At 46.4% G+C, this 24,732-nt stretch overlaps 1 protein-coding gene across 4 annotated transcripts in view; it reads left to right on the top strand.

Annotated features, from left to right (window-relative positions):
* The window catches only part of SKAP1 (src kinase associated phosphoprotein 1), a 232,077-nt gene that overhangs the window by 90,374 nt on the left and 116,971 nt on the right, over window positions 1-24,732 (top strand). The gene's annotated exons all lie outside the window — the stretch shown is intronic.

The raw sequence follows: 24,732 nt of genomic DNA, 5'->3' as shown, positions 1-24,732 counted from the left end.
AGCTGCTGCGTCAACGTACCGTTAGAAGAGCTGACGTTGCTCTCTGATCTACGGAGTCTCCGTGTTACGGAGATTTGGGTAACTGAGATTTCAGGTGTCCCACGCACATAAGCATCTACCTGTGAGGACCCATCGTCTAGGTCTACTCTTCCCCCTCCCGTAAATACACTTGCTCTTATTAACCCACCCAACAGTAAGCAGCAGACCATCCTCAGCGAGCTATTCACTGTCAGCTGAGAACAATTCCCCTTTGCACAAAACAGGCTGCTATGCGTCTTCGGCGCTCACGGCACTTGTGCTCAAAATTGCTAGTTAAGAAAGAGGGCGGCCGTGGGGAGGAGGCGGCGGGGGTGGGGGAGGACGGTGCTTGGGGAGAAAAAAAAAAATGTAGAGGCCGGTGGCTGTAATCATCCTTGTTGCTGTCTATTTCCTCAGACTAATAGCAGAGCGATCAGAGCCTGGGAGTTCAAACAGAGGTTATCTTTCCCAGGTACCATCTCGTCCAACGAGAATTTGATTTTTTTCTATGGGACTTTACTCCATTAGATTAATGAAATTTCAATGGGAGCCTGGCGCCCCCCGAAGCTTTGTTAACAAAACAAATGGTGATTCTGTAGGTGTGACAGCTTGCTAGGAGAGTTACGAGAAGGTGAATACATCCTCTCAATCCGCCTGGCCTGCACCACATTGATCTCTATTTAAAGCACCAATCGGATTTTTGTTAATTATAAATGATTGATCTGCAGGTTCTTCCCCCCTCCCCTTCCTTCTCCTCTTACACGTGTTCTCCCCCCACTCCAATGCGTACACACTTCTGACTTCTTTGCATGCTGCATGTGGTGATTTCTGTTTAAAAAGACAGCCGTTGATGGCAAATGGTTGCAACACCCAATAGCAATATGTTCATTTTACTGTTACTGTCAGCGGTTTCATTGCAAACCGCGTGTTTTTCATGGATTATCAGCTGGACGTTGAAATTAACTCCAGGCACAGAGCGTATTTTATAGTTGTTGGGTTTAAAAAAAACAACAACAACAACAAAAAAGCCCTTTAAAACAAACCGAAGTGCAGTAATTAAACCAGAAAATACATTTGGCTTGTATTAGATTCCGATTTAAAATCGACAAGAGCCAGGAAATGGAGCTGCCATGCTTAAATCACCATTTTAAGTCTAGGTTGTATGGGGGTCATTGCAAGGAACATGGTCTTACATACAGTACAAGTATGAACCAATACCTAGTTGAAGGTGATGTTTCAACTTCCCTGAATCGTCTGGAAAGCGTGGGCCGAATTCTGCTTTCTACATCATTGGAGTTGCTGCAGAAGAACAAACAAAAGTAGAATTTGGCTCTTTATGGTTGGGAGGGTATGTGGGGGGGCGGTGTTTTTAATTGGATCCTTAACACCGCTCAAATATTGCATATATTTTTGTGGCTTAATTTTGCAAACTGTTTGAAACTAGTCACCAACATGAGACACGTGGACAAGTAACAGCATTGCTAAGGCCTAGCTGTGGAGGCCAAAATAAACATCGTCAGCATAGTCCCTCTCAACCGACCCAGGAGCCGTATTTATCTGAGAAAAATTCTTACGTGGAATCATTGCACGTCACAATTGTCTCCTTTTTGGTTTGTTTGTTTTTAAGCACAGATATTCAGTGGCGGGAATGACCTGGCATAAGAGGGTCCACAGCTGAGAACTGAAATATGACATTCACCCACCACCAAAGGACGCTATTAAATGCATACGAGCAGCTGTATGGATTACAATAATACGACATAGGGCGTAATTCTGCATTCCTTGTGTGCCAAAAATCTCTCCTTGCTGTCTATATTGAGAGCTAGAGTTTGCAGGGCACTCTGTAAAAAATCAAACCCCCTCCCCCCCCCCGTTTGTTTAGGAAGTTGGAACTGGTTTACAAATACCGGCCTTGTAAATAGCAGAGACAAAGCACTAATGATTACAGCAGTGAGGTTTTGTTTCGAGAAACATTATACAGTAATAGAATCATCCGATCTATTTAACAGGCTGTTACCATATTACAGAAGGAGCGTCTTTACGCTACCCAGGACATGACTCCCTTCTTAATAACAGCCTGCAAAATCTAGGAGGTGGGGGGAGGTTGGGTTTCTTCAGTGGCCTGGTTTCTTGAAAAACATCCTGAAATCCTGTTCCTTTCCCAAACGCATTTTCAAAGGCTGGGGGGCTCTGAATGCGCAGATTTTTATTTTATTTTTTTTAATGGCAAGGCTCAAAATTCTGCCTTTTAAAAAAAAAAAACAGACAAAAGACAAGTAACTTGAATTAATGCGGCAACATGTGCGGTGGTATTGATATGGATGGGGAAGGTGTTATTAAAGATCTCCCTCGTGAGATACTTAGCGGGGGAGAATCTGAATTAAACCTGCAGTTTTTATTACTTAATGTTCGAATAACAACCCGACGCAAATGTATTTAATTTTCCTCTCCGCCCCTCCACCGCGCACACTGCTTCACTTTGCCCTAGGTGGGACCCAATTCTGTTCCCCAGGGGGAGTTTTGCATTCAGCAGAATTTGGCCTTTACTTTTTTTTTTTTTAACTGTAATTCCTCAGATTTCCGTAGCTGGATCACACATTCTGTTCTTGAAGAAGACACACGGGGGTATGACATTTATATCTGTAATTGGAACTAAATTCTGCCCTATTGATGGTGATGAAAATGTGGTGTTTGGTAGAGTCTGCTTGCTTTAGGAAGGCAGCAGAAAAGCTTTTAAGGGGACTCCGGAAATTGGGGGGGGGTGGGGGGCGGAGAAACGTGTATTCTGCAAAAATCTAATATACGATTCCCTCAGCCGTGACTCTGTTGGAGTCGCAGTCAATGGTAGTCCGAGAAAACGGATGAGTGCCCTGAATGATCAAATCTCAAATTGGAAAGAAAAAAAGTTGATTTTAAAATATATTTAATTCTGTTCCTGTTGTCTTTTTGAATAGCCTAACTAATGATTTTCATTAGTGTGGCTGTAATTTATGTGGTCCCAGTGGGCTCTACCAAGGTTAAATAATTTAAAGAAATAAAAACCCTTATTTGATGTAATATAGCTAATGAAGTATATTAGACATTTTGCACCATTGCCTCGTGAAATAGATCTCTGAAGCAAAACAGCAGCTTTGGCGCGGGGACACAAATCTCGACGTAAATATCCAAATGGAGCAAGATGTTGCACATTTTTAAAGATACGCCATAAAAACAGATGAACGCAGGGACGCAGCCCCCGTTTTCCTGAATTACAAAAGGATATCATGGGATTGCGCGTGACAATCCCATAAATAAAAAATCAATTCTTAATGATGAGGCAGTCTTGTTTTAGCGCATTACCCAGGTTAAATGGGAGCACGCAGAAGCATCAAGTCCTATAAGACTAGTGGAATCATTGTATATTAATATGATTTAGAGAGCTGCATACCTCAATGGAATAATTGTTATTATATCTATAGAGCCAGATGGCAGTTGGGGTAAACAGCCATTGAGAACCTCACACACAAGTGCTGTCAGTAGATCTTTCAGGTGTTCTTTCCACGTCCTGCTTGCTCATCTTATCGTTGAAATCTCCATTTCTGTTTGGGGGGAAATGGTTAAAGCCTGTGAAGTAGACACTTTTTTTTTTCCAGCCTTGTCCTCTGGTTAATCCGTTATTTATTTATGTAATCTCTCCTACGTGTCACTCTTCCTAAGTAAACGTACAGAAGATGACCATGCCATTTGGCCAACGAGCGAATAAAGACTCCGAATCCATCCCTGCCTTTTTATTTTATGTATTTATGGAGGCGGGGGTCTGGTACGTCCCTTAAAATGAGAACCTTTGGACGTCCCCCTTCCTCCTCCTTCCAAAAATATGGGAAACGAATATCCAAAAACTCGCGTGACGGTTACAAAATGAAAAGTCAAAAGTCAAGATGTGTAACAATGATAACTCATAATAACGATAACTTGGTTCCCATGCACTCTTGAATTTCCTACGGTGTGCGCTGTACTTGAATGTCATTTTTTTTTGCTTGTAAGTTGCTCAGGCTTGAACAGCGGTTTTTAAAAATGGAAAACACTTCATAAGCAGAGGATTGGGCATGAGTTTTTATTCTACGACACACCCGCACCCTTCCTGGCTTTTTTTTAATGCCTTGCAAAGGCATTTTGGGGGCTGAAAAAACAAGAGTCCTGGTCCTCATCCAGGAATTAAAATAACATGAGGAATTTCACATTATTTTGTGCTTTGCACATATCTACCTCATGCAAAAATAGCCTATGTGGGGAAGAAGCAAACGCTGAGGTGCTCTGGTTTATTTGGGTTCACCTTTATGTATACCATATATAACTGAAGTATTATTAGTATTTATTATTATGGTTCTCTGGCACCTGTGGCAGGAAATAAGGTCTACATATGTGTTTCATATATACTATATCATATTTGTATATATGTTACATATATCCATGGACTATAATATAAGGAAGGGACCATTTTCCTATTAGTTCATCTACCGGTCAAGGTACAGTCTTGAGTTAAGTCTAATATGTAAAATACACGCTACTAACATAGCATTCACATATAAACTTTATATGTTCTTTGTTTAACGTGGGACAGAATGACTTTGATATGGATTTTTACATGTTTTCAGTAAAACACACAAGACTCGGAGACTGTTCTCTCTCGAGAGAATCGGAGGAAGAAAACAAGAGAGAGGCTGTTTTCTGTTGATATTGTAGGGCACTGAAACGCCCTGTGTATTTGTGACCCTGGTCAGTCGCATGGTGCTATTGTTTCGGTGATGGAGGGGACTGTCAGCTTTTGAAATATTGGCCAACGTGCCTGGCTTTCCTGTTTGAGGGAAACAGGAAAAAAAAAAAAACCAACCCAGAGACCAGAAGAAAAGTGAAGTCCTTTTGCACCATTTACATCTTTATTTACTAATAGATATTTTTTTTCTTTTTCTCAGGCTCTGAGAGAATCATCCCTTGAATTCCACCCTTCACTTTAAGGGGGGGGGGGGGAAATCCATCTGCTTGGAAAGGATCTTTCTTTCTTTTTCTTTTTTCTTTCACTCACTCACTTTTTTTTTTTTTTAAGCTTTTTAGGGCACTCTTAAAGTTAAGCGTGTGTGTTTGTTGGAACCAGCCCTGCTTGCGACACGCTCTCACATAAAACCGAATCCTCACGTCCTCCCGCTATTCCTGTTCCGCAGAGGGGCAGACCTTCAGCTGGTGTAAATTGTCACTGCGCCGTTATAGAGCTGTGACCAATTTCTACCAGCTGAGGATCGGCCTCCAGGAGAGTGCCGGGGGAAAGGGAAGATTCAGCGAGTAGCTCTGCGACCCTGGGCATTGCAAATGTCTCGGGTGCTATATGAACCATACAGGGTAACATCTCGCGGGTGTGAAAGTTCAATGGGATGAGGCACTGAGAGATTTTTAGCCTTAATTCTAAATTTCTTGGCCTCTGTGGCTTTTTTTGGGCTCTGCTTTGGTCCTACCGTTACTAGAAGTTGTTACTTGGTCATTTAATCTCCTCCCCTCTTATGGTTGTGTTTAAAGTTTGCATCAAAGTAACTTTGAGAACGGCTATGGTGAGGGGAGGGAGGTGCATACTCCCAATTTCCTCACCATCCCTTGAAGCATGGGGAAACCGAGGCACCAAGCCGTGAAGTGCAGGGTCCACATAACGAATCCTGGAATTGTCAAGACCATCTGGGTTCTACTTTCAACTCCTAGGCTGGGTCTACACTACCCGCCTGAATCGGCGGGTAGAAATCGACCTCTCGGGGATCGATTTATCGCGTCCTGTTGGGACGCGACAATCGATCCCCAAATCAACGCTCTTACTCCACCAGCGGAGGTGGGAGTAAGCGCCGTCGACGGGAAGCCGCAGAGGTCGATTTTTGCTGCCGTCCCTACAGCAGGGTAAGTCGGCTGCGATACGTCGAATTCAGCTACGCTATTCGCGTAGCTGAATTTGCGTATCTTAAATCGACCCCCCTCCTGTAGTGTAGATGTAGCCCTAGTCTTGCCACCTCCTCCTTATCCGTGATGGCCCCGTTTACACCCACCAGGCTGGGAGGGAGAAGCACACCCCTTTTAATTAAAGGGATGCTGCTGTTTAGCTCATTAAATCCCGCTCTGCCCGCAAATAACCAGTGGATTTGTTTAAGGTCTGCATGCCGAAGCATCACCCTCACCACCACTTCTCTGAGATAAGAAATTCCAGAAGGTCTGTGAATCAGACACCCTCACCATTGAGGGAAAGGCTGGAGGCCGGATACCTCCAGCTTTGTGGTGCAACAAGAATTGTTTCTCCTCGGGCCCTGCGCCCCCGTGGCCTAGTCCCCTCTCTTTGTGCCCTCGCCGGTAACTCTCCCTTAAAATTCTTCTGGTTACTTTATAATATTGTATTAAACATTCACACAAGGATACAGCACTTTACGAACCTAGATCATGCAAGCACTTCTAAGCATACCCCGGCTAGCCCTGTTTAGCTCAATAGAACTACTCAGCGTTGTAAGCCCTGTGGCCCCCATTCGGCAAAACACTTCAGCATGGGTTTAAGCCAATCCCTTATTCAGTAAATTGTCAGTGGGGCCGGGGATGCGGGAACAATTTTGACAGCGGGGGTGCTGAAAGCCCTTGAACCGAGCCGTAACCCCTGTATAGACTAGAAACCACTCCCAGCCGGGGGATGTGGCAGCACCCTTCGTTCCAGCGCCTATGAGTGGGGCTTTAAGTCTGTGCAGAAGTACTTTGCTAACTAGGGATTGTCTCGGAATACGTGCTTTGCAGAATTAGAGCCCCAGCCTGTTAAGGCCTTTTCTACACACAAGGCTGGTCTACACTGGGGGGGGAAATCAATCTAAGGCTAGGTCTACACTACCCGCCTGAATCGGCGGGTAGAAATCGACCTCTCGGGGATCGATTTATCGCGTCCCGTCGGGACGCGACAATCGATCCCCGAATCGACGCTCTTACTCCACCAGCGGAGGTGGGAGTAAGCGCCGTTGACGGGAAGCCGCACAGGTCGATTTTGCCGCCGTCCTCACAGCGGGGTAAGTCGGCTGCGATACGTCGAATTCAGCTACGCTATTCACGTAGCTGAATTTGCGTATCTTAAATCGACCCCCCCTGTAGTGTAGCTGTAGCCTTAGATACACAACTTCGACTTCAGCTATGCTATTCACATAGCTGAAGTATCTTAGATCGATTTACCTTTGGTCCTCACGGCGCGGGATCGACGGCCGCGGCTCCCCCGTCGACTCCGCTACCGCCGCTCGCTCCGGTGGAGTTCCGGAGTCAACAGGGAGCGCGTTCGAGGATCGATGTATCACGTCTTAACAAGGCGCGATATATCGATCCCCGATAAATCGATCGCTGTATTACTGGACGTACCCAAAGTCGTACTGGTTTAAGTGTACTGGTATAGTTAAAATTGGTACAGTTCCCCCTAGTGTGGATGCAGTTATATAGGTATAAAAGTGCCTTATGCCAGTATAGCTTATGTCCACACGGGAAGGAGAATACGCTATACCAGGGGGTCTCAAACTGGGGGGTCAGGACCCCTCAGGGGGTCGTGAGGTTATTTCATGGGGGTTGCGAGCTGTCAACCTCCACGCCAAACCCCGCTTTGCCTCCAGCATTTATAATGGTGTTAAATATATAAAAAAGTGTTTTTAATTTATAAGGGGGGTTGCACTCCGAGGCTTGCTATGTGAAAGGGGTCACCAATAAAACAGTTTGAGAGCCACTGCGCTCTTCCAATATTAAGGCACTTTTATCTTGGTATCCACCCTGGAGCCATGTCTACACTACGGATTTCTGCTGGCACAGTTATGTCGGACGGGGGTGTGAAGAGGTGTGATCTCAGACCAACATAACTACGCCGGCAGAAATCCCTAGTGAACAAGCCATTATATTGGCAGAACTGCCCAGTGTAGCGTCTTTCGTTCGGAGGAGGTGGAGGCGTGGAATAAGCAGTACCTGTAAAAGCGCAGCTTCGCCGATATTGGCCGTGTCGGCTTTGCCAGCGTAGTATAGCGGTAAAGTGACCCTAGTGTAGACATGGCCTGGAAGGTTGGACTAGTACAGGGGTAGGCAACCTATGGCACGCGTGCCGAAGGCAGCACGTGAGCTGATTTTCAGTGGCACTCACACTGCCCGGGTCCTGGCCACCGGTCCGGGGGGCTCTGCATTTTAATTTAATTTGAAATGAAGCTTCTTAAACATTTTTAAAACCTTATTTACTTTACATACAACAATAGTTTAGTTATATATTATAGACTTATAGAAAGAGACCTTATAAAAACATTAAAATGTATGACTGGCACGCAAAACCTTAAATTAGAGTGAATAAATGAAGACTCGGCACACCACGTCTGAAAGGTTGCCGACCCCTGGACTAGTATAACTATTTCGGTTTAAAAAAAAATAATCACAGCCCTAAACTATAATTATATTAGTATAAAATCTGTTTATAGGCCAGACTTAAGAATTTACAGGATTGGGCCCATTGATATGATATAATTCTGTCTATGTGAGATCTAGTGTTTATTTTAAATGCTTCATTATATTGCCTTCTCGCTTACCCCCCTACCTGAACGCAACCGTGAACAGCTCCACCAGCACAGAACTGGTGAACATTCCTCCGCTAATCCAGTCTATGCGCCCGATCGAGGAAAATGTAGTTTGACAAAGAAGCAGGTTTAATTTTGAAACTCCCAAGTCGGTGAAAAAGCAATGATTTAAAAAAAAAAAAAAACCAAAATCTTGGTGTGTCCCTTTATTTAAAAGACAGAAAAATTCAGAAATGTTGACTACGATTTAGCAACCAAAGGCCTCGACTCTCTAAACATTCCTCCCCTTCTGATTTGGATTCTACCTCACCATGCGCTCAAGGGGAGGAAACTGTTGTTAATTTCAGTGAAATTAACTTACGTTGTTTTGCTGCTATGTCATAATTTTTACACGCTGCCCCGGGGTAGCTCTGTTCTCGGTTATAAGATGTCACCGTCTCTGGGATACAGTATTGCAGTTCAGCTTGACTTCTCATTTCTGTTGCCTGGAGCTCAACTGCTCTACAGAAACCCTATCCTATAAATCGAGGCATCTCTGGGCATTGTATACACTTATATATAATTTATCTATTTTTAAATATTTTATGTATACTCTTTAAAAGCTGTGTGTTTCCATTGTGCCTTTCTCACCTCCTATTATTTTTGGAGGTGCCTGCAGGCTTAATTCAGCTCTGTCTCGCCGGTGCAACCCCAGTGACGTCAGTCAATTTGCACCATTGTAAATGAGAGCAAAATTTGCCCCACGTATCTTTCAGCTGGGTTTTTTCCCATGGTGCCTGGCAATAGATTTATTACGGAATAGTATCTAGCTAATAAAGACGATCTCGTGGATAAGGCTCTGGACTTGAACTTGTAAGATTTGGGTTCAGTCCGTGACTCAGCAACCAACTCCTGACGTGACGCTTGTGGAAATCCTCTTGCTACACTGGAGGTGACATTTCCAGTACGCGTGCTAGCTTTGATTGAGCTAATGTGCTAAAAATTAGCAATAGAGCTGTGGCACCATGGGCTAGTGCCCCAAGTACATACCTAGGGTCTTGGATGGGATTGTATTCAGGACATCTACCCTGGCTTGCCATCTGCACCACCAAGGCTACACTGCTATATTTTAGCATGTCCGCTAGATCAGAGCTAACCCAGGTGCATCTACCCAAGGTGGAAATTACGCCTCCCACTCCAGTGTAGGCGTAGCCTCAGTTCCCCACCTTCAAAATGTGGATAATGATTTGTCTTGTCTATTCGTCATGTAAACTCTTCTGACCACCGACTGTTTCTTGCTACGTATCTTAGAACACCCAGTACAAGGGGTCCTGGATCTCAGATGGGGCGTCTGGGTGCAGCTGTGACATGAATTTTGATTTTTACAACATTTGTAAGCGCTCTGGAGGTTAATCTACCCTTTTGCTCGGGTGACAGCTAATATTGCTTTCCCGGTGATTCAGTGTGTTGCGAGTGCCTTATTTCTCAATAAACAAGGACGGCATGAGCACCAACGATGCAGTCAACTCCACCACATACTTTCCCTATGTCCCAAAGGGGACAATCTCTAAGAGAGAGAGAGTGGGGAGTTAATTCTCCATCCTTTTTTCAGACCTTGGCCTCTGAGTGCCCACGGCGGTGCCAATTAGTGTCACTTCTCATGGTGGTTCATACGATGTGGACACCTGTCCGCGGTGAACTAGACTGAGAGCCATCGAAATCAAATTGGATAAAGCCACTAGCCCCTCATCAGGTGGTGACGATTTGAGGTCAGTGCAAACCGTGGCTACATTTGAACAGGCAAGGTAGGGGTGAAAGGCTGTATATCTCATTACCAATCCCTTTGCCTAAACTGTGCTCAGGGATGTCTACACACATTGTACTGATGGATCTAAATCCAATTTCCGATTCGGTGCAGCCCTCCCCCCACCCTGGGGCGGACACTCTTGGGGGACAAATGTTGATTTTTATCTTAAGCTACGTGGCTCCAGTTTGAACTAATTGATCCTGGGGCATCTTAAACCCATTTAGTAGTATCCACACAAGCAGGTTGCACTAATTTTACAACATCTATTTGGAACCTGATTTAGTTAAAAGGGTGCAATTTCTGTGTAGACCAGGTTTCATTCCAAGAAACTTTCCCCGTGGGTCTGGTCTATTCCAATCTTGATTGGCATACAAACCAGGAATAATCATTTGTCCTTACTGTAAAAAGCAACAGAGGGTCCTGTGGCACCTTTAAGACTAACAGAAGTATTGGGAGCATAAGCATGCATGTGAAGAAGTGAGGTTCTTACCCACGAAAGCTTATGCTCCCAATACTTCTGTTAGTCTTAAAGGTGCCACAGGACCCTCTGTTGCTTTTTACAGATTCAGACTAACACGGCTACCCCTCTGATACTTGTCCTTACTGGTGTTTCTTGCACCTTCCTTGGAAGCATTTGGTATGGGCCACTGTCAGAGAGGGAGATACTGGACTAGATGGGTTTTTGGTAACTTCTGTGAAAGTCGTTTCAATGCTCTTTGTCTCTTTCCTCCTCTGGACGATGGATATGATGACGCTTATACACCCTTGTGAAGCATTTTGGGGGAATAGCGTATTGTGAGGGTTTAATGAGCTAAGGTTTGCTCGGCTCTGAATATATAAAGTCGTCCTTCTGTGCCCCCCTCTTCACCCTCCTCCTGTGTGTGTACACACACACACACACACACACACACACACACACACACACACACACACACACACACACACACACACACTGTTCTCTCGGAGCAGGGCTGGTAAGAATTCGATGCAGTAACAGCTCCCGCAGTGTGTAGAACACTTGTTGTAAAGACTAGTAGACCACCACCTATCTTAGCCCTGGCACAGCTGTCCTGAATTCAGGAGCTAGACAACTGCAGCTGGTCCCAAACGACACAGTTATAAAGCATACGTTTACCTTCAGTGCCTTTGTTCTACGCACAGCGTTGCCACGTTGATTTTCCTCTTCCAGACAGAAAAAATTTCAAGGGGCAGCTTTGCTTTCACTGATTTCACGTTGCTAATGATGCAGCCTGGGGGTGCTGGGTGTAGAGTCTACACTGTGCTTGGATTTGGGTTGGTCCCGCTTTTGCGATATGCTTATGCAACCAGAGTTTCCAAAAATCAGATCCGTAAACTGGTCTTGCTGTTGAAATCATAGACCCATAGGACTGGAAGGGACCTCGAGAGGTCCTCTGGTCCAGTCCCCTGCCCTCCCGGCAGGACTAGACCATCCCTGACAGGTGTTTGTCTAACCTGCTCTTAAAAATCTCCAACGATGGGAGATTTCACAATCGCAATCCCTTTGCAGAGCATGGACCCCTTCTTTAGATATCCCAGAATGACTTCCACTTCCGAGTGCTGCTTTTTTAGTTATAGTTATAAAGCTGCCTGTCGTATAGGGTTTTTGTAGTTCTCTCCTCCCGCATGAGACACCATAATCCCAGGGTAGGGCCGTCACATGGAACTTCTGCCCATCTCAGCAGGACGTAGAAGCTGTGGAGGGATAAAGAACCTGTGGCGCTAACCCTGCAGTCTTCACTCGGGCAAAGCTCCCATGCAAATCAGTGAAAGAATCAGGCCCAATAGGAGTTTTTTTAACTTGAGTCTGGGCTGTAGGTTAATATTGCTGCCCCATTAACGCTCACAACTTTGGAGAGATTTTTATGATGTCCGAGAACGTGGAGATTTTTATACCCGTGACCTCGTAAATAATCGATTCAGAGCCCTTTCCTTTTGCCAGAGCATGTCCGCACGTTTGTTAAGAGTGGGAAAGATCTTGTGGGGAAAATCACTGGAGCAGGACTTGAGAGACCCGCTTCCCTTTCCCAGTTTTGCCACAGACTTTCCCCTATGCCCTTGTCCAAGTCTCTTCATCTCCGTATCGCGGTTCCCCACCGCTAAAATGGTCTTTTGGCCTTCACAGAGACATTGGAAAGATTAAAGGGAAAAGAGTGAGTTTAAGGCTGAAATATGTAATCTGGACCTGAGTCCTCGCTGCTTTACGCCCGTTTCACTCCAGCGTAATGGCATCAATTTCGACGGAATTACCGCTGGAGCAATGCGGCAGCGGGTCGGTCCCGTGTGTATTTGGTGTTTACGGCTAGATTTATACCTTCCCCTGCATTACTTTCCACCCTTCCTCTCCTACACAGTTCACTTCCAAGGCTCTCCCAGCACGGCTGACTCTATTTGAGGGTATGTCTATGCTGCCCTCTGAGGTGTGATTGCAACACGGGTAGGCCTAGCGTGGCTCATGCTAGCAATGTAGCCGTGGCAGCTTGCATTGCTAACCTCCGCTGAAGCCCGTGCCACTGCATCCGCACTATTTTGTGTTGTTTTTTTTTAGCCATGCTCGCGCAGATATGTCTGTCTACCTGTGCAACACCACAGCTCAGCCTGCAGTGTAGACATACTCTGTGACACTTATAAGGCAGCCCCATTACTGAAGTATCAGAGCACCCGAGAGTCTTTAATGCATTTATCCTCACCACGGGGCAGTGTTGTTAGCCCCATTTTGCAGGCAGGGAACGGAGATGCAGGGCAGGTTAAGTGACTTGCCCAAGGTCACGCTGGGAGTTTGTGGCAAAGCAGGAATGAACGGAACAGATAATCATTAAGGGATCCATCCCCTGTCGCCCATTCCCAGCCTCTGGCAAACAGAAGCTGATTTAAATGATAGGTTACAAACCAGTTAGTAGTTCTGCAATTTCACATTTGAGTTCCTTCAGAACTCTTGGGTGAATACCATCTGGTCCTGGTGACTTATTACTGTTTTGTAATACTGTTCAGTTTGTTCCAAAACCTCTTCTAAGGACGCCTCAGTCTGGGACAGTTCCTCAGATTTGCCACCTAAAAAAAATGGCTCAGGTTTGGGAATCTCCCTCACATCCTCAGCCGTGAAGACTGAGGTGGGCTGCTGTGGTGTTTTCCCCACCACAGGGATATTACATTTAATTATATTATGGTCACTATTACCAAGCAGTCTAGCTACACTCACCTCTTGGACCAGATGCTGTGCTCCACTTAGGACTAAATCAAGAATTGCCTCTCCTCTTGTGAGTTCCAGGACTAGCTGCTCCAAGAAGCAGTCATTTAAGGTGTCAAGAAACTTTATTTCTGCATCCCGTCCTGAGGTGACATGTACCCAGTCAATATGGGGCTAGTTGAAATCCCCCATTATTATTGAGTTTTTTTATATTTTATAGCCTCTCTAATCTCCCTGAGCATTTCACAGTCACTATCACCATCCTGGTCAGGTGGTCAGTAATAGATCCCTACTACTATATTCTTATTATTAGAGCATGGAATTACTACCCAGAGAGATTCTATGGTACAGTTTGGTTCATTTAAGATTTTTACTTCATTTGATTCTACGCTTTCTTTCGCATATAGTGCCGTTCCCCCACCAGCACGACCAGTTCTGTCCTTCTGATATATTTTTTAGCCTGGAATTACTGTGTCCCATTGATTATCCTCATTCCACCAAGTTTCTGTGGGCTGTAGTCCACGAAAGCTTATGCTCTAATAAATTTGTTAGTCTCTAAGGTGCCACAAGTCCTCCTGTTCTTCTTTTTGCAGATACAGACTAACACGGCTGCTACTCTGAAACCTTTTAGATCAATATCCTCATTTAATACGAGGCACTCTAGTTCACCCATCTGAGTATTTAGACGTCTAGCCTTTGTATATAAGCACTTTAAAAACTTGTCACTTTTTAGCTGTCTCCCATTACATGATGTAATCGAATGGGACTCTTTTTCATTTGATTGTTTCACATCAGATCCTACCCATATTTTATCATCTTCCATCCTCTCCTCTTTACTAGGACATAGAGAATCTCCATTAACAGATCCTCCCCTGTCCGAACCTGTCAAGTAATAAGCCGGTTTTCCCCCACCCCTTAGTTTAAAAACTGCTCTATGGTCTTTTTTCATTTAAGTGCCAGTAATCTGGTTCCATTTTGGTTTAGGTGGAGCCCATCCTTCCTGTATAGGCTCCCCCTTTCCCCAAAGTTTCCCCAGTGTCTAATAAATCTAAACCCCAACTCTTTTGGAGTTGGCCGTGCTGGGTTTGTGCTAGACCTGGTCAAAATGATTTTGTCAGGGTTTTTGGTTCGTCTGTTTTAAGTTGTGTTCCAATTCAAAATGGCTTTACCACAAAACGACATTTTTCAGTTGGAGTGAAAATTTCAGGATTGTTTTAAAATGGAAAGCATGGCGTAAAAATGAATATGTGGAGAAATATTGTCCCAAATTGCAGCCTAGAAACTGGTTGTTGCTTTTTATTTTATTTTTTAAACGTTACCTTTTTATTCTTAAATGTTTCTAATGGCACAAAAGCAAAATAGGCCATTTTTTCCCCTTCTAAAAATTGCTACTGCTTCTTTTTTTTTAAATAGATCTTCCTGACACATCATTCATAGTGTGGCATAATCCCTTTTTTGTATTAAAAGCAGGCGAGGTAAATGGTCCTGATGTTTCATTTCCAAGCAGGTCACAGTGCAAGAGCAGTAAACTTCCTCATGTGAAATTTCATGAGGTTTCTTAGCGTCCGGCCTCATTGCTGGAATCCGACAGCTGCATCGATCCAGTTCGGAGCTGTTACTGTCTATCGGATCAATGATCAGCAAACTAAAAAGTCACTTAGCTCCCGTGACACGGGCTGCATAGTTAGGCCCCGCCGTGTCAAGGAGCCTCATTTTATTAACTCTGTAATTACCTGTTAAGCTAAAGCAGCCAGTTTTATTACACATTTTCTCCTACCTGAGTGGGGACCTTTGCATTCCTATCAGAACCTTGGACGTCCCCTCATTTTTCTCAGTGTCCTCGGAGCCCCATGCTTTAATCGCCGTCCCTTTGGCTGAGAACAAGGAGCACAGAATGTCAGGGTTGGAGGGGACCTTAGGAGATCATCTAGTCCAACCCCCTGCTCAAAGCAGGGCCAATCCCCAGACAGTTTTTTTTACCCCAATTCCCTAAGTGGCCCCCGTAAGGATTGAGCTCACAACCCTGCGTTTAGCAGGCCAATGCTCAAACCACTGAGCTATCCCTTCCCTTTATCGTCTCCTGGGTCTTTCTTACACATAAGCAGGCGTCGGCCCCTCCTGCCTAGGACACCTGGTACCTGCCAATTTGGATGATCTACCCCCGCCTCCAACTGTTGCAATGGTTTATGCCTTTTGACCGGGGCTTTTAAGTCGGCCCGTGTGGCAGAGGGTGCTGAGTGCTCTGTCACTCAAGAGGCAAGAGAATGGGGCTGGCACCAGGGTTTCCCTGATGGCGGTATCAGTACGTACCGTTAGATGGGCCCAGGAGCAGGGCTGTTTCCTCACAGCCTTGGAGGCTGGTCAAGCCCATGGATTTTTACAGACTGCGCTGGTGCGGTCACACCTGATCTCCTTTTCTAATTGGGGAGGGAGGCTGGTCCAGTGGTTAGGGTGTTAGTCTGGGGCTTACAAAGCAGCGGATTATCCGGACGGGCGGCAGGTTGCCCACCACTGGACTAGATGATCATGATGGTCCTTTGTGGCCTTAAAGGCTATGAGTTCCCCATCTGTAAAATGGGTGTAATAGCACTGCCCAACCTCTGGGGTGATCTGAGGATAAATACATTAAAGATTGTGAAGTGCTCGAGGTGTTGATTAGCTCGGGCCGGTTGCTGACATTAGCTGTTAGAATGTGGCTCCTGGCAGTACCTTGGTTGTCTCTGCTACCAGCAAGGTCTTGGAAACTTTAGAGGGAAAAAAAAACCCATCTCAAATAAGGGCAGGCGAGGTTGTTAAATGAAAGATTTTGTTTAAGAAATCCATCCTGGGGAATTCAGCAGCTCATCATCCAGTGGAACATGGAGAAAACTAGATATTTTTATCCCTAATCTGTGCCCTGGGCATTCGAGAGGACCTAGGAGCTGCCGACCTGCTGTCATTTATGGATGAGCTAATTCTTGCTGTGCTAAAATTAGATGGTAAAGTAGTCCCGGTTTATACCTAGCCTGCATACAGAATTTCTGTTCGGGAGCCAGCGGCGGAGATAGAAAACCTGGGAGCTCGGAATTAAATTTCTCTCTGACTCAAGGGATTGCAGCAGGATCCTGCAAACGACCCACGCCACAAAGAGCGGCTGGCAAAAAGATATTAAAGCTTTTGCTCTTTGCCTGGGGTGCTCTGGCCAGGCAAAAAACCAGGATCTGGTAACGCCGGCAAAATCTTGTTAGAGAGTTGATGGTTCAGTTCAGTTCCTGAGGAGCAGGGCTTCAGGCCTGGGCCTGGTGTTTTCTGGGATTGTATTAAGGCCCATACAGATGGGGGGAGGGATAGCTCAGTGGTTTGAGCATTGCCCTGCTAAACCCAGTCTTGTGAGTTCAATCCTTGAGGGGGCCACTTAGGGATCTGGGGCAAAATCAGTACTTGGTCCTGCTAGTGAAGGCAAGGGGCTGGACTCAATGACCCTTCAGGGTCCCTTCCAGTTCTATGAGATAGGCATATCTCCACATATTTATGTATTTGGAGCATAGAATATCGCCATCATGGTGCTTTAGATTGGTACGAAGATCAGACCCGTCTGTAGATGAGTGGTGTTGAACGTTCTAAAGCGACTACTGATTTTGGAAGGCTCCGTTCTCGTGTTCTGCATATTTACATCTGATCTATTCACTGAGCAGCAGAATTCGAGCCTTAACTAATCCCGGGAGAAATTTCTGTGGCAGAATTAGGAAGAGAACCAGAATTTCTGGCGCAGTCTTGTGCCTTAACCCTACCGCAGTTGGCCGTCTGCCTTTTAAGGTTGCGGAAAGTTATTCTGGATCTCCCGTCTAGATTTTGGCCCAGACAGAATGGCTTACGGTGCCGGTGACTCCATCTCCAGGATCAACGGGGTTTGATTGTGGCAGTGCCGTTAAATCACACACGATGACGAGTCCTGGCTTTTAATAGCTAGGCAAGGGGGAGGCTACAGCCAGCACTGAACAAACTTGCCGTGGAATAACCCGAGCTGCCCACCCTTGAGTGTTTACTCTGAGCATGTTTTAGTGCTGCTGGGGTCATTGTCGCTGACCCAGGGACTAGTCTATCTAGCGCTGATGTCAAGAGACTGACATCCATAAAAAATGAACAGATCCCCGCGCACCTACAGACTGTTTCTTGTCCCGAAGTCAAGCCAGGAAGAAAGGGGAAAGCAACCGAGGCAGAGTGCCAAAGCAATATCCCTCTACTGGTACACGGACTCGTGAGGAAGAATTGGAAATCTTAAAAGACCATTTTAAGAAGCGGTTGCCATAGGCAGGGCTGTGCTAATCAGAATGATGGTGGCTTGCTCCAGTGATTTGTGAGCAATCTGGAAATTAGGACGGAATGCAGTAAAAAATCTGGACGGTAGCACACACGTGTTGAGCCCCATGAAATGCAAAAACCACCTTTCCCCTCCCGTGGCCCTGTATTTAGTCTATGACAGTGGCACTTAAAGGCCTCACTCCATTGTGCTGGGTGTTCCACAGCCACCCAGGTAGGGTGACCACCAGTCCCGCATTGGACAGGCCTCAAATGCAGAGTTCATGTCCCAGTCCGAATGACTGTGGGATAGCACTGGTTCCAAATTCCCTGTGGTGCCACTCCACACCTGCCCGCTCAGGGGCGGTGCCAGTCTCGTCCTAGTGGTGGGAGGGGGAGCTGAGGTGGGTCTTAGGCCCCCCTTGCCACGAGGCCCTGCCCCTCTTCTCCTCCCCCTCCCGCAGCCAGGCCAGAAGCCGCAGCCAGGCAGTAGTAAGAACCACCTAGGCCGCTGTGGGGAGCCCCAGACCCTCCACCTGCTCTGGGCAGTGCGCCCCAGGGGGCGGAGTCATGGGCCGGGGGCTGCTCTCGGGCCCCCCGGTCTCCCACCCAGGGCAGATGCAGGGTCTGGGGTTCCCCACAGCAGCCCGGGCTCCCTGGGTGGCTCCAGCTTCTGGCCTGGCCAGGGAGCGGGGCCTAGGGGGGAAGAGGGATGGGGCCACCGAGGAGGGCGGAGCTCCTGCATGTGTCCCGTTTTGCTCGTTGAAAAGGTGGTCACTCTACACCCGGGGTAGTCAATAGGTGGACTGCGAGCCACCTCCGGACCGCCAGACGCTTTTGAATGGACCGCAAAATCTTTTTATTCCCTTATTATGATCATTAGTGTCATTTTCTCTGGAGTACAGACCTTGACCAAGAAATTTGGACCTTAGCAAAAAATAGATTACCCCGGCCCTACACCCAGGATACATCTGCACAGCAAAAACAAAAACCCCGCACGCGTTTGGGCTGGAACCAAGAGCTCTGAAACCTGGTGAGTGGGGAAGGTCTCCGAGCCTGGGTGAGAACATCTACACAGCTATTTTTAGCCCCATAGCATGAACCAGAGTCAGTTGATTTGGGCTCCGAGACTTGCTGCTGTGGGATTTGGGTGAGAGGGGGCGGGGTTGGCAGTGTAGACATCCCCTTTATGAGAGACACCCCATGCCCCAAAGAGCTTACAGCTTAAACAGACAAGGCAGAGAGAAGTGACTTGCCCAAGGTCATACAATAGGCCAGTGGCAGAGCCAGGAATAGAACCCTCTTCTCCTAACACCTAGTCCAGTGCTATGTCTACTAGACCCTGAGTTAGGGCCGTGCAGATCCTACTGTGCGTCAGCTGCGTTTCCATAGGCTCTTAAGGTGGAAGTCAAGTGGTAGGAGGCCTCCTAGCTAGTCCAGGGCTCGGATCCTGTTCTCATGGTAGAGAATGGCTGAAACTTCCCCGGGAGCCTCTGCTCTCCTAGGTAGCGCGACCGTTAACACATGCTCCCACGCTGGGTCTTTGCAGTCATCCTCCCCTTTCTCTCTTTTTTTTTTTTTCTCCCTCTGCTTAATGGGCTTCCTACCGTAGGCTAACCGGGGCTGTTCAGCAGGGCCGAATTTGCAGAGCGCTCTCAATGATCTGTAACATACAAGCACATCTCTGCTATAGTATAAAGCGTATTAAGCCATTTGCAGGCGATGAATCTGCAATTAAAACAGTTATAGTTAATTTAAATAGTAGAAAATGAGGTTGATTTAATGCTTATTGATTTGATAATGGGAGCCTGCCGCATATGACCAACTGACTCGGGGTCACAGCCATGCGTATAAAATATCGTTGCTCTTTTTTGCCCCTCCTACCCAAAAACGAAATCCAGCTTTTACGGAATGATAATCCCTAAAGTTAATTATGGAGGGTTGGTTCAAAGCCATAAGAGGGTTGACACATGCAGGATTTACATGCAGGTTTCCAGCAGTAATTCCTAGTATAAAACCCCTCTGCATATCAGTGGCAGGCTAGACTATCCGGCCCGGCTAACCAATAGCAATGGTAAAAATGACCATGTTCAACATTGAAGTGGAATGTTTTTAATTAAAATTGATTTTGGACGAAGTCCCTAACTACTGTTTCTAATGGCTGCCGGTTTTTTTTTTCTTTGATTGCAAAAACCTGACGTTAAAAACAAACCAAACCAGCAATAGTCAGTTACAAAAGGAGGCGCGGTGAAATCAGTTTGAGCTGAGAAATAGCCTTTGGTTATTGTCTTCCAGTGCCGACGTGTAACGGGCTAGCGTTCTGTAGGGATCTGCTTTTGTAATTCAACTTCACTTTCCCTGCATAAAGTTTTTCTAATGTCTGAGTGCCCAGCATGCTGGGGAGAGAGATACGATTAAAGGCATGGATTGTAGACGCCTGGCTGTAGTCCTGAAGAAAGGAAACCTTTATCTGATGCCAGTCTTGTCCCTCATGGTGATGCCACGCTGTATTTTTCTGGGGTTGTTTTTAAAATGATTTAAGAGGGGACAGGGCAATACTCTTTAGCAAGATACTTTTGGTTAATTCTGTGAACACACAGAAGATAATTCTCTAGTTACTGTGCATCCCAGCCTGGCAGACGTGCAGCTGTGTTAGCGAAAGCCGGAGATTTTCAAAGTTGCCGAAGGAAGTTAAGCCCCCATTTCCAAAGTCAATGGGAGTTTGGTGCTTTTCTTCCTTGGTTGCCTTTGAACCAATCCCAGCCTAAATCTTAAGGGCTAATCCTGCTTCCATTGACCTCCGTGGGAGTTTTTCCTAGGTCCCCAAGGCCTAATCCTGGAAGGTGCAGTGAATATTCAGCTTCCATTGACGTCTGTAATTCTATCCTGCACTGCTCGTGCTTTCCTGAGGGTAATGGAAATCAGGACTTGCGTTTGTTTTTAAAAGTTACTCATCTCAATGGAGCAGAGAAATAGGAGTTTCTCGAGGGCCGTTGAATGTGTGTGAATGTTTACGCTTGTTCCTTAAGTCGTCCGGGGATTTGTGGCAGCGGAGCTGAGGGGAGGGGGAAAGATCCCGCGTTTGCAAGGTATCACAAGTAGAGAAAACAGAAAGATGTTGGAGCAAATACGAGCCGTTCCATAATTCCACTCTCCTCCTTATTTTAAGAGGAAGCCGTCTCTTTAACGTGCAATGGCCTCTCCATAGTCTAAACTCCAGCCTCTGTTTTTGCGGGTGCGGTTTGGTGCCGACAGAAACGAGGCTTGCATTTTTTGGGTGCCTCCACGTTTCACTGCCGTTGCAAATAACCCTCCCATGGCTGATCCCTGTGGCTGATCAAACAGGGTCTGGATTTCCAACAGTTTTTGACGCTTTGTTAATGCTCCTATTGAAGTCGGTGCGATCATGGTACGGTATTAAGAGTGTTACAGAATTTCTCCAAGAATCAAGGCGCATCTTTGTCTGGATCGAAAGAGAAATGCGCGTGGTATACAGTATGACTCCCGCCAACCGCTCATTCATGTAATATCCCTCATGATCACAGTTTATAGTCAGTAAATGCTGCATTTGGACAAAACTAATTTCTTAGATTGCTTCTTAAGTAACACCAGCAGCAGCTTATTACCCGCACAATAGTGTCAGCAAAACCAAGCGCTGACAAGGACCGAGGGGGGAAAAGGGGAAAGTATCCCAGGAGAGAAATTAAGGTGCAGGTTTAACCTTCAGTCACATCAAGGTAAATTCAGAGTAACTCACGTAAATCATCAGAGCCATTCTGGATTTGCACCGGAACGGAGAGCCTAAATCATAATCAACTTTGATTAAAATGGGGAAAATTCCCTTCCCTAGGTGGAAAGGGTTAATGTAAGTGTGTGTGTGTGTGGGGGGGGGGGGTAGCATGTTTCACTACAAACTCAGATAAAGCCTAAAAATGCAGATGGAGGGTCTTGGAGGCGGCATTCTGGGTGCAGGCCAGCTGCCTTTTCCACATGCCGCAGGAGTTAGTCTTCGGACAGATGGAACTCCGGGGTCACTCCGAGAAAACTCTGGTGAAAAGTTTACCTTCTGGGACCATTAGACACACCTCAAGCCGGAGCCCAGGGGTCATGCCCACTCCGCTGTACAGCCTCCGCGCTAGAGAAAACACAGCAAAAGCAGCGTGTGAAACATGAGGGGCGGCGGGGAAGCAACTTTAAAAATAAATAAATAAATACACTTTCCCGGACCATATAGCGCACTAGGTATAGCACCAGGGTTTAGTTCTGACTCCTGTTTAATAATAAAGGGCTTCTGTATTTTTTCATTTCCCGGGCAGAAACCAAACGGCGGCAAAGGAAGTTGTGTGTTTAAATGGGCATCGAGTGGCCTTTGAATTCCAAACCCAGACTGGGAAATGCCATTAACAAGCAACCCCCTAATGAGCGTCTGCACCGAAGAGCAGGGATGATCCAGGGCTTTAAATCCCACGAAGCCTGGGAGGTGCCTTGGCGGCTTCGGCGAGGCAGTTTCCACTGGGAGAGCTGCTTCTGTGAAAGTCGCACTCATGAGTCAGCCGTCGGTGCCCAGTGCCAGGTTTAGGAAAGTCAGCTATTTCCCCCTTCGTGCGGCGGAGTTTGTCGGTCGTCCCCAGAGGGAGATTAAGATAGGTCTGGGGATCTGCAGAGACGGAGGCAGCCACTGAACGTGGAGACGGAAGCTTTAATTTTTATGTCTGTATTTTTTGGTGTGTGTTTGACTTAGGTGCTTTATTCCCTCGTTATATTTTTAGAGCGAATAAATCGTGCCTTGCGGCGGAGGGGGGGTGAAGTTTTCTTTCATTCCCTCTCAACCCCAAATGCACATTGTTGTTTTTCTTTCTAGCAGAATTGGCCCTTTTAAGTGATAATTCTGAGCAGAGTAAGATCGCTCAGTGCAATGCCTGTACACCTCTACTCCGATAGAACGCGACCCGATAGAACACGAATTCGGATAGAACGCGGTAACGCAGCACTCCGGGGGGGCGGGGCTGCGCACTCCGGCAGATCAAAGCAAGTTCGATATAACGCGGTTTCACCCATCATGCGGTAAGATTTTTTTGGCTCCCAAGGACAGCGTTCTATCGGGGTAGAGGTGTATTTATATATTGCCGTTTGCGCTAGGTGCTTAATCATTTGTGCTTCCCCAGCCACAACGTGAACCTCCAGAGTGTTTCGCAGACGTAATTCAATGGCTATTAGCCAGGATGGGCAGGGATGGTGTCCCTAGCCTCTGTTTGCCAGAAGCCAGGAATGGACGACAGGGGATGGATCACTTGCTGATTCCCTGTTCTGTTCATTCCCTCTGGGGCACCTAGCATTGGCCACTGTTGGAAGACAGGACACTGGGGTAGATGGCCCTTTGGTCTGACCCAGTCTGGCCGTTCTTATTGTTAAGGGAGGGGGATTAAATATTCTCCTCCTTTTGCGAGTAGGGAAACTGAGGCACATGTGGCGTTCAGTGACTTGCTTAAGATCCCACAACAAGACCCTGGTGAAGCCAGGAAGAGAACTGATAGCCGGGCTCTGTTGAAGTCAATGGCAAAACTCCTGTGGACCTCAGTAGGGCCGGAACCGCAGCCCTAGTATTTTAGGGTCTGATGCAAAGCCATGAAGGCTCCCGTTGTCCTGACCGGGTTTTTGGATCAGGCCTTTTAGTCTGCCTGTTCTTTAACCTCAGGACCACAGTTTTCCTAACCTTTGCGCCACTTGATTTTGCTGCGGATTAATAGGTTGTTCTGGGCTATTAGCAGCAGGGCTCATTTGCGCTTTGCCTCATTTTGCATGAAATAATAAGACCCAAAATGACGGCTCAACCCACGACCGAGGCAAATAAAACCTAGTGGAGTCTCGCGGTCCCTGGCAAAGCAAGCCGGGAAGCACAGCTGGTACCACACAGGATCCTGACGGATGTTTATCATTTCATTTGCTTAGAAAATAAATAGCATCAGAAAGCACAAAGAGAGGAGACTTGAAATATTTCCTTTTGTTGCTCCAGACGTGCAGGGCACAGCGGTGAGAACGGAGAGTTGTATACAGTCTTTTTCTAGGGGCTGCCTTAGTATGATGTTTTTTCTCAGGCTTCAGAGAATGCTTGGGGTTCGGGGGCTCTTTGTGCTCTGAATTCCCCTAGCCTAAGGCCCATAACCCAGCGGGCAGGGTCATGGCTGGTTTAGATGGTGCGCTCTCTGCGAGCGAGCGGAGTGATGTCTGTGTTTCAGGAAAAGAATGTGTGTTTAAAAGGACTAATAGTCCGACTGTCCATCAGGCTGGGCGGCCCTTCAGGTCATCTGGCGGTCAAAACCAAATAATTCCAGCTTGTTCCCGAAGCCTGATGCTGCTGGCTGGCTGCTTAGAGTTCACTGCCTCTTGTTGCTTCAGGAGCCTCTGAAACCGAGCAGGTTTTTTTATTTTAATTATTATTTTTTTTGGGAGATGAGAACAGACATATTTGCTCCTTAGCAACACTGTTTGCACAATGCTCACGATTCAGAACTGGCTCGGTATTGCCTGTGCTGAAGCATATTCAGTGTTCACCTCTTTAAAAAACAAACAAAAAAAATCTCCCAGCGCTTTGTGCTGATGAATAGACAATAGGTCTAATCTCAGGATCCATGCAAGTCTTGGGAGAGTTGTGGAATGACTTAAGTGTGTGTGTGTGTGTGTGTGTGTGTGTGTGTGTGTGTGTGTGTGTGTGTGAAGGAAGTTTTTATTACAAAGAAAAGCATTTCCAATGGAAAGAAATCACTTCCTCTGCTCTGCCCTTTTATAAACGTGCAAAAAATGTCAAGCCGTATGAAATGTTACATTGTCGGAAGCGCAGAATTCTCCTGTTCGTGTCCGGGATGGAGTGGATGAAA

The sequence above is a fragment of the Chrysemys picta genome, chromosome 24, assembly GCF_011386835.1.
Source record: "Chrysemys picta bellii isolate R12L10 chromosome 24, ASM1138683v2, whole genome shotgun sequence".
Classification (NCBI taxonomy): domain Eukaryota; kingdom Metazoa; phylum Chordata; order Testudines; family Emydidae; genus Chrysemys; species Chrysemys picta.
Note: the sequence above shows the minus strand (reverse complement) of the source record. Positions and strands in the feature narration are given on the sequence as shown.